Consider the following 13,075-nt stretch of genomic DNA (forward strand, 5'->3'; position numbering starts at 1 on the left):
GGAAGTGCAGTGGTCAGTTAGAGTAGCAAAAGGCAACCCAAAGTTTCTTTATCTAGCACAGAGGTAGAGTATAGAGGAGCAGCTATGGCTACATGTGAGGTGCTATAGCTAAAGATTTACCAGACAGTAATGTGATGGGAAAGTTGTCATACATTGTGACAACATGAGCGGCATACAATTGGCAAGCGATCCAGTTTATCATGCGAGGACCAAACACATAGAGGTCCACAATCATTTCATCAGGGAGAAAGTGTTGGATGGATAGATAGAGTTGACATACGTGAAAGCTGAAGAGCAAGTTGCAGATATCTTTATGAAACCACTTTTGGTAAAGAGAAGTTTGAGTACTTTAGAGACAGGCTTAGAGTACATGAGATGGATATGGTGAACTTGAGGGGGAGTGTTGAGAATGCAAGCTCATCGAGAACTGGTGGATAACAGTAGTGTGTGGACACAAGTTTAGTAGTGTGTCTGTGTGTGTGTGGATAATAATGGCCACACCCAACTGGCCAAGTGTGCGGACATTAGCACTAGGTTTATTTCATTGTGAACTTATCATTAGGAAATGTGTTGTGTTTTGTGGAGTGCAGCAACAAAGGAAATCTATGGAGCTTCTCCATTTGGTGTGTGTCAATGAAATGAGAGCAAGTATGGTTTAGGTGTCTCTCTTGTGTTCCCCTTTATTTGCTTTTCATTTGGGATGCTTATTATGGTGGAATGATTGGTTATAATGGATGGTTATAATGAATGTGTTGTGTTTTGTGAAGTGCAACAAAGGAAATCTATGGAGCTTCTCCATTTGGTGTGTGTTGATGAAATGAGAGCAAGTATGGTTTAGGTGTTCTTCTGTGTTCCCCTTTATTTACTTTTCGTTTGGGATGCTTATTACGGTGGAATGATTGGTTATAATGGATGGTGTATATACATGCAGTTTTTAGCTCTCTTTACACTCACATGGACTGTTACATGTGGATATCTAGCCATGTTTTGGGGTTTTATACATATGGAGATCATGAGTATGTTCTATGGCTTCTATTTTGGCATTGGCTTGCTTGGGATCTGTGCAAACAATTATAGCCCAATAAGAGTTTATGGAGGAACATATATGAAGCTTGGGAAGATATTTTCATGGATTTTGAAGGAAAGAGGCTCATCATTCACATCAATGGTTACTATGATCATTGGTATATGGCTATGGTGTTACATTGGAGGTTGACATGGTAATGGCATATGACTATTCTTGTTGGCAGCATGTTGGGTTATTTTTGAGATGATAAGGGATATTTTAAATGATGTCAAAATTGTAAATAGAATAATAGGCCTTATTAGGTGGGAAGGGATGGATTGTAAGGAAGGGTGGAATAATAAAATCTTTATGGGATGGGATGGATTATAATAAAGGGATATTTTAAATGCCAAAAATTGCATGCAACATGAAGTTTTCCTTAATAAGGCTTCTGGCCTTCTCATATAGGCACTCGTCGAGCAAATTCCCAAATAAAGAATATGTGCCATTTGTCCCATCAAATGGGACTATGAATTTGCATGAAACATGAAGTTTTCCTTACTGGTAGGAATACCTATTTATAATTTTTCTCTAAGAAATTAATTTTTTAAATGATTACTTTTAGTATTTATTTACAATGTTCTTCATCCAAGTAGGTTATGTTTTTAAAAAAACAAGGGTGGGTTGAAAAAAAAAGTACTTACATCAATCACGCCAATTGTCTTTAGAGATATGGATCATTGTTTTTTTAATTTTTGGGAGGACCACTCCCAAAACTTGTAGCCAAAGGTTGCAAACCTCCCTCCTTTATAGGCCCCTTCCCTAGGCCCTTCTCCATACCTATGTCCTCTTCTTTAAGTATTATTTCCCATTTCTATATGGAATATTTTTGTAAGCTCTTTGAAAAGCCATATTTTTGGCAACCATTCACTCCTAGGCCCCTCATAATTGATCACTTTTTAGGTGGTCATATGGATCTTAGCCAAACAAAATTTTTATTATTTTTTATAGTTTTTTTTCTAAATTTAGACACATTAAAACACAATGATATAGATGTGGGAGCTTAAGGATACAAGAGGGTCATTGAGGTATGTCCCAATCATATTTCTAACATGGTTTGTTTTTGAATTCTTGCATGAAGAAAACCCCACCAAAAATTTAATTTTTTAATCATCTTGATATCAAAGTTTTGTTCTTCCTCTAAGTAACCTAACTTGTTAAATTGCAAAGACATTTTACATATAGACATGAGAAAAATAGTAAAATTTTGGGACAGTAGAAGTATGAATGGGAAGGCCTAGCGCCATAGAAAGAATGAAGGGACAAACTGCTGTCCTGGGGCTTTGCCCAACCACGCTCGGGAGCACAACAACTCAAACAAGAAACCAAATTACTATGGCCTAGAACACAAATACATAGTCGTCGTGTGTCACTTACCTCATGAAAGCTTGTTTCCTAGGATTCTCATAGGAGACGATGTTGCCATGCAATTGCACACCCGAAAGCTCCACTTTGCCAAGCTTCTACTGTCGCACTAAAAAGGAAGCTTGACCCTTCTCACACAGCTTAATCTCTCACACTCACTCTCTCACATGCAAGAAAGCAAGCAATAGCATAAGATAGAGATAGAGAAGAAGAGCACTCTATTGAATTAGCATAAAAGAATGAGTGGTGAGAGTTACATAATTAGATCTGGCTAGTGTAAGCTAGCACCCTCAACCTAGGATCGTGTGGTATGCCTTTAAGACAGTGATGGCACACATGTAAAATATACAATACATAGTTTTCTAGTGAATTCCATCTCCCATTCCGATGCTTATGGACCAAAAGAAGTGAAAATAATACGATGGCTGACATCACCACCATAGAGGTTTAATATACCCCCCTTCTTGATGCATATTTCATCCTCCTCAAAATAGGTCAATGAAGATGCATTAAGGGGGCATCAAGGCTGTATGTTGGATGCATGTTGGCATTGGAAATATCAAAGGTCTTGTAAGTTCTACAAGGTAACATTAGATGCATGTTGGCATTGGAAATATCAGAGGTCTTATAAGGTCTACACGGTAACATGGTATAACCAATAAGATGTTCTTGTGGAAAATAATTGAAATTTAAGCATAATGTAAAGACCTAATCAAGCAGTGAGGAAATATTATTGTGATTAGTCAAATTTTTCTAGTTAAGACAAGGGTAATATTAAGGTTGGTCCAAATTCAATCTAAACTAAGATGGAGCAAAGAGCATGCCTTGGGTTATAACCCCAGTCTCTACACGTTATCACTTTGAAGTGAAACCAGCTCTAGATATTATCTAACCTCATAAATAAAACCGCTATAAGTGATTATTTTTACAAGATTTTTCCTTTGAATTATTTTATTTATTTATTTAATAAGAAGATCAAAATATAAAAGTAGGGCACCCCACCCTGGGACCCAGGCAATGGCCTAGAGACCTCATACAAGAGTATCTAAGAACCATTAGGTTTCTTTACAATGATGGTTTTTTAAATATATTTAAAGTCCTTTATTGGTAGGTTTTTAGCCACAAGATCCCATCCTATGGATATCAAGGCTACAGTCCCAAGGCTCCATCACTAAGAGTCAAAAGTCCTACCTAGATCGCACATGGTAATGGTTAGATCTTCTCCAGCTTCTCTTTCTTTTTTCTTTTTTCTTTTTTCTTTTTTTTTGTATTTTTGGTTTGTTTTTTGTTTTTGTTTTTTTTAAAATACTACTTTCACTTTCACAATTCACCTAGAAGGCTCTATTCTAACTAAAGAGGACACACTAAGGAAGGTGGAGTACTTGGTCGATCTCAAAAAGGATTGAACTAGAACCAAATCTTAAATGGTTATCCAAGTAATGACTAGAAAAGTGATAGACTAGAATGATGTATGCAAGCACTCAAACAAACATTAAATGGAGGATTATAAAAAAGATTGAAATTGAAAACAATAGCATTACTTGAGACTGGGTTTAGAATACACTTGGTTAGTTGTATGGTTGGAAAGTTTGTCTTGCAAATTGTACTTGTTATGTTGAGAACTTCCCTTGTGCTTTCTGTGAACCTTAAAAAATCTTCAAAAATCAATGCAACATGTCATCATCTGATAGCTATAACTCATACATTAGGTCAGACTCAGTGTCACTAAGCTCATCATCCTCACGGTTTGCTTCTAATATATATGCCTTCTCTGGTGTACATGGTAATGGGCTGAGTGCATTCTCTGGTGTACAAGGTAATGGGCTGAGTGCATTCTTGCATGGATACTATAGGAAAGTGAGCTAAGTAGCTACCGCTAGCTATCTAGGAAATGACCCACCATGCTCTAGAAGTAATAAGGAGTGGGTAACATTATTTCATGAAATGACGGCATAAGTGCATAAGCTCTTTCCCTCCTCCCTTGCTCTACAAGCTCTTCCTGTGCATTCTTTAGTTGATAGCACCCTCCCACATTGGATAAAGTACACTCATGTCATCATGTTGTTGTGGTGTCTCTCCTACCATGGTCTGCAAGAGTCCTATCTCGTAGCACCTAAAATAAGTTCTATAATGCCAGCATAAGTAGGAAGTTGCGGATAACATGTGACACTCACATCTAAGACATGGTACAAGGGGATAAAAATTTATGTATAATAGGTTCACAAAGGTGACTCCATAACATCGCTTTCCTAATGGTGCATAAAAATAGCCATGAGTGGGTTTGGAAATGAGGAACACTTAGCTACCCTTGATAATACCAATCCAAATAATCTGGGTCCAAGATAGGGTCATTCTTATCCATCCACGAGCTCACAACCTATTGTAACATCACAATTATACTTCATTCTCTTATTTTGATATGTGATCCTTCTCATCATATTTTTTAAAATTATTTTTAGTTTTTATGGTAAGTTAGATTTTTAGTATGTGTATAGGTGCTATATTGTTGTACATGTTGGTGCAAGATATATTACCATGGGTTAGCTTTTTCCAACAGGCTCCCTCTTGATAGGGACATGAAACTTGTCAGGGAGCAAAATGTGGGGAGTAAAAGTAATGAGATTAACATAAGTCCCCCCTTCTTGCTTTCTATTATACCTTGATCACGGAAGGTATTGTAGGTTTTTTGTAACCATATTGGGTAACTTGTAATTTGGACTTCTTGTGCCGATTATTGTGTTAAGGCCTTCTTTGCTTCATTGTTTGAGGTGGTGCAAATGGAGAATTTTTAGGAACATATTTCAAGGTAGACTTGGGTTACCAATTTTTAGCTTGTGGTATCTACTCGTCCTTTGATATGTAGGTGTTTGCCATGTGGAGATAAAAGAATCATGAGGTCCTTGAATAGTGGATGCTGAAGTGGAGGGGGTTTCCTTAGATTTTATGGATGTTGAAGCTTCCTCCTCGTTTGTTGAAGCTTCCTCCTCGTTTGTGAAGCTCGATAGAGGTGGCAAGGGTTTATGAGTAGAATGTTCAACCATGGCTTCCTCCATAAAGACACACCCTGTACTCAATCATAGATCCAACAACCTTCATCCACGTGCAACCAAGTATTACCAGTTCAGGTAATGTTCTGGTAGGCATAACCCCAGGAAATCTCCTAGCATGTCTCTATTTGTAGTAGCCCGAGAACCTTAGTATTTCTACCACCCATGGATACCTTTCACCTTTAAAGAGGTGTCTACAAGTTGAGTTTTTCCCAACTCGTTTCATGCATTGAATTAGATTATGCCTAGCCTCCATATTTCTACCACCCATGGATACCTTTCACCTTTAAAGAGGTGTCTACAAGTTGAGTTTTTCCCAACTGGTTTCATGCATTGAATTAGATTGTGCCTAGCCCCCATATTAAGCAATGCATTGTAAAGCACTTTACCACCATAAGGGCTAGGCAATTGAGTGGATATTCGTAGAGGTGCTATGTGCTCCTCTATGTCTCCTTCAACTTCTCCCATAAAGGCTTGCGCAAAATTAAGGATAACTTCTCGTCAATTGAAGTTTTGCCCATCTTTCCCTTACCTCCTATTGGGCTTAGATCTTCGTTTGAGCGGCCCTTTCCATGGAGGCTTTCTTGTTATGAGAAGCTCATTAAGGATTCTTTGGTAAGAACTCCATAGTATTTTTTAAACTTACTACTACCATTAAGAAAATTGATAGTTTCAACTTTGTCAAGAGTCTCAACATGTATATTACCTTGTGGAGTAGCTTTACAAATCCTAAATGGTCCCTTTCCAATATATTTTAGCTTTTTCTTTCACTATGGACCCCATACATAAGTACAAGGTCTCCTACCTCAATCTCCTTGTCCTTAAGATTTTGGCAACCCACTTCTTTCTTTGGTCCTTTTCTGTTAGCATGTTTTGTAATGTAATTTGTAATTTGGTCAACCCACTTCTTTCTTTGGTCCTTTTCTCTTAGCATGTTTTGTAATTTGTCTTTCCTCTGTAAGTTATTCGAAAATAAACAACCAATCAGCCATTTTATTACCATCAAGCTTTTCATTTACAGCTACCCTTAAGCTAGGGATCATGAACTCCCAAGGCATTACTACCTCAAGTCCATACACCATCTTAAATGACATGCAACCAATTGCAACTTTGTATGATATGTGATAGGACCATAAAGCTTTTGTGAGCTTAGACTCCCAGTCAATGCATTGAGTCTCAGTATTCTTTGTCAATATTGAAATAAGAACCTTGTTGGTTCTCTCTGATTGGCCATTTGCCATATGGATAGTAATCTGACAGGATGCAATGGCATCATGTCCTTCTTCTGTGGCTTGGCACAACATTGGCAGTCATCACAACATTGGCAGTCATCACAACCTTTTAGCACATGGTTCTTTTAAAAATCATTGGCCACCAATACCCCAAGTGGAGTATTTTCCTGGCTATTATTTCTATTGTAAAATAGCACACAATTCTTTTAAAAAGAATTGGCCACCACTACCCCAAGTGGAGTATTTTCTTGGCTATTATTTTTGTCATAAAATATCCACCTACTACCCCTTGGTGTACTTGTTCCATGATCATGAGGTATTCATCTAGACAGCTCTTCCATAAATAGTTTCAGAAATAAGTTGGTAAGGCTCACTCTCTTTTAGCAACTTTCTTACTAAATCTTTCCTCAGTTCCTTTCCTTCAAGAAAACCATTAGCTAAAAAGTTAATGATTTTCTCGTTCCACTCTAGAATAGCCTCAACCTTGAATACTATAGCAACTCTAATTGGTGCTTCACCATTACGTATACATAGATGATATGCTAACATGTTTTTTGTCAAGCCTCACAACTATGGAAAATTTGAATTTGAGAAGAGTCAATAACCACCTTGTGATTCTCCTTGTGGAGCATGGTTTGTTAACAAGGTACAAAAGGGCCTGATGATCAATATAAAAAATAAATTTATTAGCAAGAAGGTAATGCCTAAATTTTGTACAACATATACCATTCCTAAACCCTTATGCTCTATGGTGTTATAATTAGTTTTAGCCTTTCAATCTCATAAATGAATCTGCATTCAATAAGCTTGTCAATTTCTTCCTTCACAATTTTGGCATATTTATGATTCATTGGATAAGGTCATTGGTTGCTAGGTTTCTCTAACATTTGGTATCATTGGGATGGTGTGCTATACAACAATAGCAGGCACTCCCTTTATGTCATGATACATCCATGCAAAGCAGTCCCTATACTCCTTGAGGAGAGCTACAAGTTCAGCTCCTTGGCCTTATTTAAGTCCTTGGCTATGTAGACAAGCTTAGGATCTTCTCCCAGTTCTCGGCCAAGTCTACTTCCTTGATCTCTATAGGCTCATCATCATCATAGACTCTTCCACTCTCATTTGAGGGGTTATTTTTGCATTATCAAACACTAACTTGCGTTCCCTATGGTGTATGACTTGTAATGCTCAATTGCTTAGGCAAATCAGGCTCATTTTTCTTTCCTTCACTAGCTACTTCAACTGCAACTTTAGCCTCTTGTTCCTTCTATGCAAATTCATGATTTTGTTTCCTCTTGTAGCTAAACAACTCTTTTTTAATTCATTAGAGACTTTTACCTTAGCTATATCAATTAGGGGTAGCCTACAATACTTAACCTTTTGTAAATCCTTTCCCCAATCATCTATAAACTTTTGATGTACATCTACTACACCCATGTACTAGAGCCATTGGGCAGTAGTTGTTCTTTCTTGCAGCCTTCTATGATGATTCACTACATAGCATTTATGTCTTTACTATCTTTGAAGATGTTCCTTGGTGTTTTGAATAACTTTAACTCTTTCTTTAGATTGGTAATCCATATGAGATTTGGAGCTACTCCCTACCGTTTCTTTTAATGTTATTAGCTCTATTTTTCTTGTGGTAAACGAAGGAGTTGGTGTCACTTTCAGTCTCTATTTTAGACTCCTCCACTATTGGTGCTTGAGCTTGAGTTAACCCATGTGGACTTAAGCTCACTATAACTAATCCCCTTGGCATCAGAAGGTAGAGCACGAATCATTCATAGGGGCATAACCTTATGGAGCTCCTCGCCCCATGGCCATCAGGTGTAACCCATGTAGATCCTTTAGCTCCCCAACTATCAATCATAGAGCCATCATATGTATCTAGTTAAGATCATCTTCAAGCTCAATAGCTTGTTTTTTAGCATCTTTGTAGGGTAGGTCTTTCCCTATATTGGTCTCTTCTCTATAAGTATAGCAGTATTACAAAAGGATTGAATGGATGGTACTATCAGATCTCTAGTCAAATAGTCCACCACTACCCATTGGATGTACATGACCAGTAACAAGGTCTCCTCTAATGATTGAGTCATCAAATTGTAGGTAGACATGGTTTTTGGACCAATCACATACCATTTTAGCTTTACACATAAATGTTCTTCCTAAGATCATTTCATATAAAGTAGGTTTCTTGGAAAAGTCTATCACAATCAACGTATGCCTCACCCGATGTTTTAACACCTTAATCTTAAGGTTGCATAACATTCCCATTGGTTTAGTCGTAGTACCATCAGCCATTTTAACCACAATGTTTGAGACTTCAAGCCTAGGTTTGGCCATTTTTTTCCATCAATGAAATTTTGACCATTGATTTGGCATACTCATCCTCTACTTGGGTTCTTAAATCTTCTATGACTTGAGTTGACAAAATTCCATAGTAGGATTGAGTCTTGTGGGTTTTTACAAATGGTGGTAGTCCTACATTGAGTTCTCCATTTAAAAGAGCTTTCAATGCTCTAAAGAGTTTGAGATCTCCACACAAGCACATAGTCATCGTGATCTTTGTTTCAAAAGCCATTAACTCCAACAATTTAGGGATGTTCAAGGGAGTACCCCATCACCTCTCTACCATATGAGGGTTCTGCTGAAATTGGAATTTCCACCTCTTAAACAAGTTCAAGGTTTTCATACTGAAACATTTTCTCCTAAAGAGTTCAAAATCCATTCTTGGGAGAGTTCTCATTGACCTCAAGGATGATGCTAGGTATATCCAAGGGTTTGTGGGTTAGGCTTTAGGTTGTTTGGATGAACAGTGTCAAAGATGTTTACTTGTTTTGGTCTTGGTTCTAACTCCTCTTGATTATGGGTGATCATATCCTTGAGCTCATGACGTTGTTCCAATTCTCTTACAGGTTCAGGGTATGAACCAAGTTTCTCTTTGTTTGGTTTCTTGAGGGCTTGCATCCTTTCCTTTTTTGTCTCCTTAGTTTTTGTGTGTGTCTAGTTTGCTTAGAACTAGTGTGTGTGTCCACTAAATTAGAATCCTCATCAATATCATTTATGTAGACTGGTTCATCTGGTGTTCCCAAGCTCACTCGTTCCGTTTTCTTCGTTATGCCGCTTTTATGGATTTTTTTCTTCTATTTTCCCTCCTCTTTTTGGATCCCGCTACTAAAGTAGCATGGTTTTCAACTTTCTTTTCCACAACAGGTATGTTTTGAGCTATGCGTCTTGCTATTACATTCACAGGTGGGTTAGGATTTCTCAAAATTGATCTTTGAGTTTGACCACCCACTCCAATCATGTTGAGAGGTTTGATGTGAAAGACCATTCTGCTAATTTATAACCACCACTTTCATTGGGGAATCTTTAACCATCAAATGATCTATGCCACAACAATTATTATAGATTGTAGGTGGCATGCTGAAAGATGTAACTTGGGTGATTGGTAAGTTTCTGATGGGACACTCAGAGACTCAGTGTGGTCCCTAAAAATGATAGAATTAAAAAGGCATTCTCTTGATTGTAGAGTTATTGATGCCTTGACCTCATCCTATCGATAGCTAGCTGGTATACTGGTTTGACTTCGCCTCTTACATCGACTACATAGTATACCGGATAAAGCTCTAAGGAGTCCTTAGCGACATGTGATGCACTATCCAAGTCAACCTATTTGGTTTAATGGTGTGATCCTTGGGAGTGGAGGTTGAGGTCCCAAAATTGGTGGAGGTAATGACACATTTTGTGCATTGTAAATCTTCCTTGCAATATGTTGTTGTGTCGTTGGCTCAGTATTGGGTTGAGGTGTTACAATAGCCATTATGGCTTGTGGCTATGATGGAGTTAGTAAGTCCAACTTCTACGGTCTAGAAGCAAACGCATGCGGCACTGTGAAGCCTTATGACCATAACGTCCACAAAAAGTATAATTTTCATTATAGTGTGCCGTTTAGGACTAGACACTCACTGGTCAAATGCCCTTGTTAGCAAATTGAGCACCATTGAATCTCTCCTTGGATATATATGTACATTTTTTGGAGCTTTATTTGCCTTCATACCCTCTTGAAGTGCTTTCATGAAATCTGTGAAATTCATCTCCGCTAAAGTGTTACCCTCAATGGGTTAACCATAAAAGTGCTATGTCCCATAATTCCAAAAGCAACAGATTTAGAATCTGATGCTTTGGCTCTCTTGACCATCAGATTATCTTCTAGTTGGATGGCATTGTGACTTCATCCCACGTAGTGATCTCTCTAATGACTAAGCCACTATAGATCACTTCATGTTTAAGCCCATGGATGAATCTATTAAGCAATTAATTATTTGAATAACGTTCATGTAGAAGGCAACGAGAGTTCAAATGCTAGAGACGGCTAATGAAATCTCTAACTGACTCCTCTTCTTTTCTCTCAACTTTGCGTAGCTATGAAGCTACACCCTATAAGACTCCTTTATGCACAAGTTGCCTTAAGAAAAATCTTCTAAGAGTGGTGAAGTTCAAGTGTTCCTCGACCTTGAGAGTTCTATACCAATCCCCAGCCTTACCATCTAATGTTAGACTAAAGGCATTAGTCTAGAAACCTCATTTTGTTCTCCTAACAAACTTGATCAAATACCTCCAAATGTCTCCTAGGATCACTATCTCTAGTGAGTTTATGAGTTAGCTTGGCTATGTGGGAAGCTTTTCCATGGCTATGTCGAAAACCATCTCTCACAACAGGCGCTATGCTCTCTACTACCACTCTTCCGAGGGCTTATGCAAAAGCAATTGGGTCTGTGGGGTAGAGCCGACGCTAGCATAGCAGAGCAAGAGCAATGATCAAATACCTCCAAATATCTCCCAGGATCACTATCTCTAGTGAATTTATGAGTTATCTTGGATATCTAGGAAGCATTTCCATGGCTATGTAGACCACCATCTCTCACAATACGTGATATGCTCTCTGCTACCGCTCTTCTCAGGGCCTATGCAAAAGCAACTAGGTATGTGGGTAGAGCCTATGCAAAAGCAACTAGGTATGTGGGTAGAGCCGATGCTAGCATAGTAGTAGGAGCAGGTGGAGATGCAACATGTGGCACTACAAGAGGATGCATTGGTCTAAACCCTAGTGGGGGGTGGATGTGCTACATAAGGTATGTGTCCTACTGGTGCCCCAATAGGTGCTTTAGTAATGTGGGCATTAAGTGCAGTTGGTCTCACAAAAAAAACAGAGGAGTTAGTAGCACACTCACTTTAGGGAAGGGATGTTTCATGGGTTCAATAGAATGAGATGTGACCCCTCTAGGAATGGCAATACTAGATATTCCAAGGCGCAGGGGGGTCCATGTGTGAAGTGGTGGTGGCTAATGTTGGTAATAACCATGGGCATGTGGCTCAAAGGTAATAATGTGTCAATCATAGTAGGTGCCATAGTTGGTGGTGTGGTGCTTACCACTGGATGAGGCAGCGTACTAGCAGTGTCTTGGGTGGGGACAACTCTAGGATCTAAGAAGGTGAAGCTCATGCTAGTATGCTCTTGAGTCCCTAAATGGCCTTATGGGTTAGAAGACGTGGATTGGTCCATGGTATAGCGGGTGATACTATAAAAGTAGGATCCACTGGTGGGCTCACAGGAGGTGTAACCATTTCACTCATTATGGGCATTCTTGCTTTGGATATCACAATTTGCGCCCATGGGTCTTTGGATCCTTTCATGTTCAATGATCCTATGTATGTAATTGTAGATGCCCTGTAATCATTCCTCCTCTATTGTGGCCCCAGATATTGATTAGATAACCCCTTCCCAACTAGCACCATAAGCTTAGCCTCCCGGGGCCTCCACCTTCCAAAAAAGTTTGTATCACGTGCGTTCAAAGGCATATTTTAAAACCCCTCTGTAGCCTGATTTCCCCTATTTTATGCATACCTCCTATTACTTTTGCAATATATTATTATAACCCTCCTGTACTTTTAAAATTTCCAGCTCATAGAATTTTTTCCCCCCTCTAGTAAATTTAAATTTAAAGATATCACGCCCCTTACAATTATTGAAAAAGGTGATCATAAGAATAATCGATAAGCCTTTGTCAACATGCATATACTACTACATCTAGAAGGATGCCGTCATGTTGTACACATTCTCACCTTGACCTTATCTTTGAATTTGTGCATTCTAAGAGAAAACAAGGGAGATCCTTAAGAACATGTCCTTTCTAAATGCCTTGAAAGAAGGCCAGCATGCAGACTTAGTGAGATTATCAAGGTCTTCCTAGAAAGTAAGAATGCAAGTTTATTGAAACAAAGAATTGAATACTATGTCGGGAGTGGAGAGTTGACGGGAGAGTAGGAGACGAGAGTCAACAATGTGTGGGTGTGAAGAATGG

The sequence above is a fragment of the Cibotium barometz genome, chromosome 8, assembly GCF_041138505.1.
Source record: "Cibotium barometz isolate CiBa-2024 chromosome 8, ASM4113850v1, whole genome shotgun sequence".
Taxonomy (NCBI): Eukaryota; Viridiplantae; Streptophyta; class Polypodiopsida; order Cyatheales; family Cibotiaceae; genus Cibotium; species Cibotium barometz.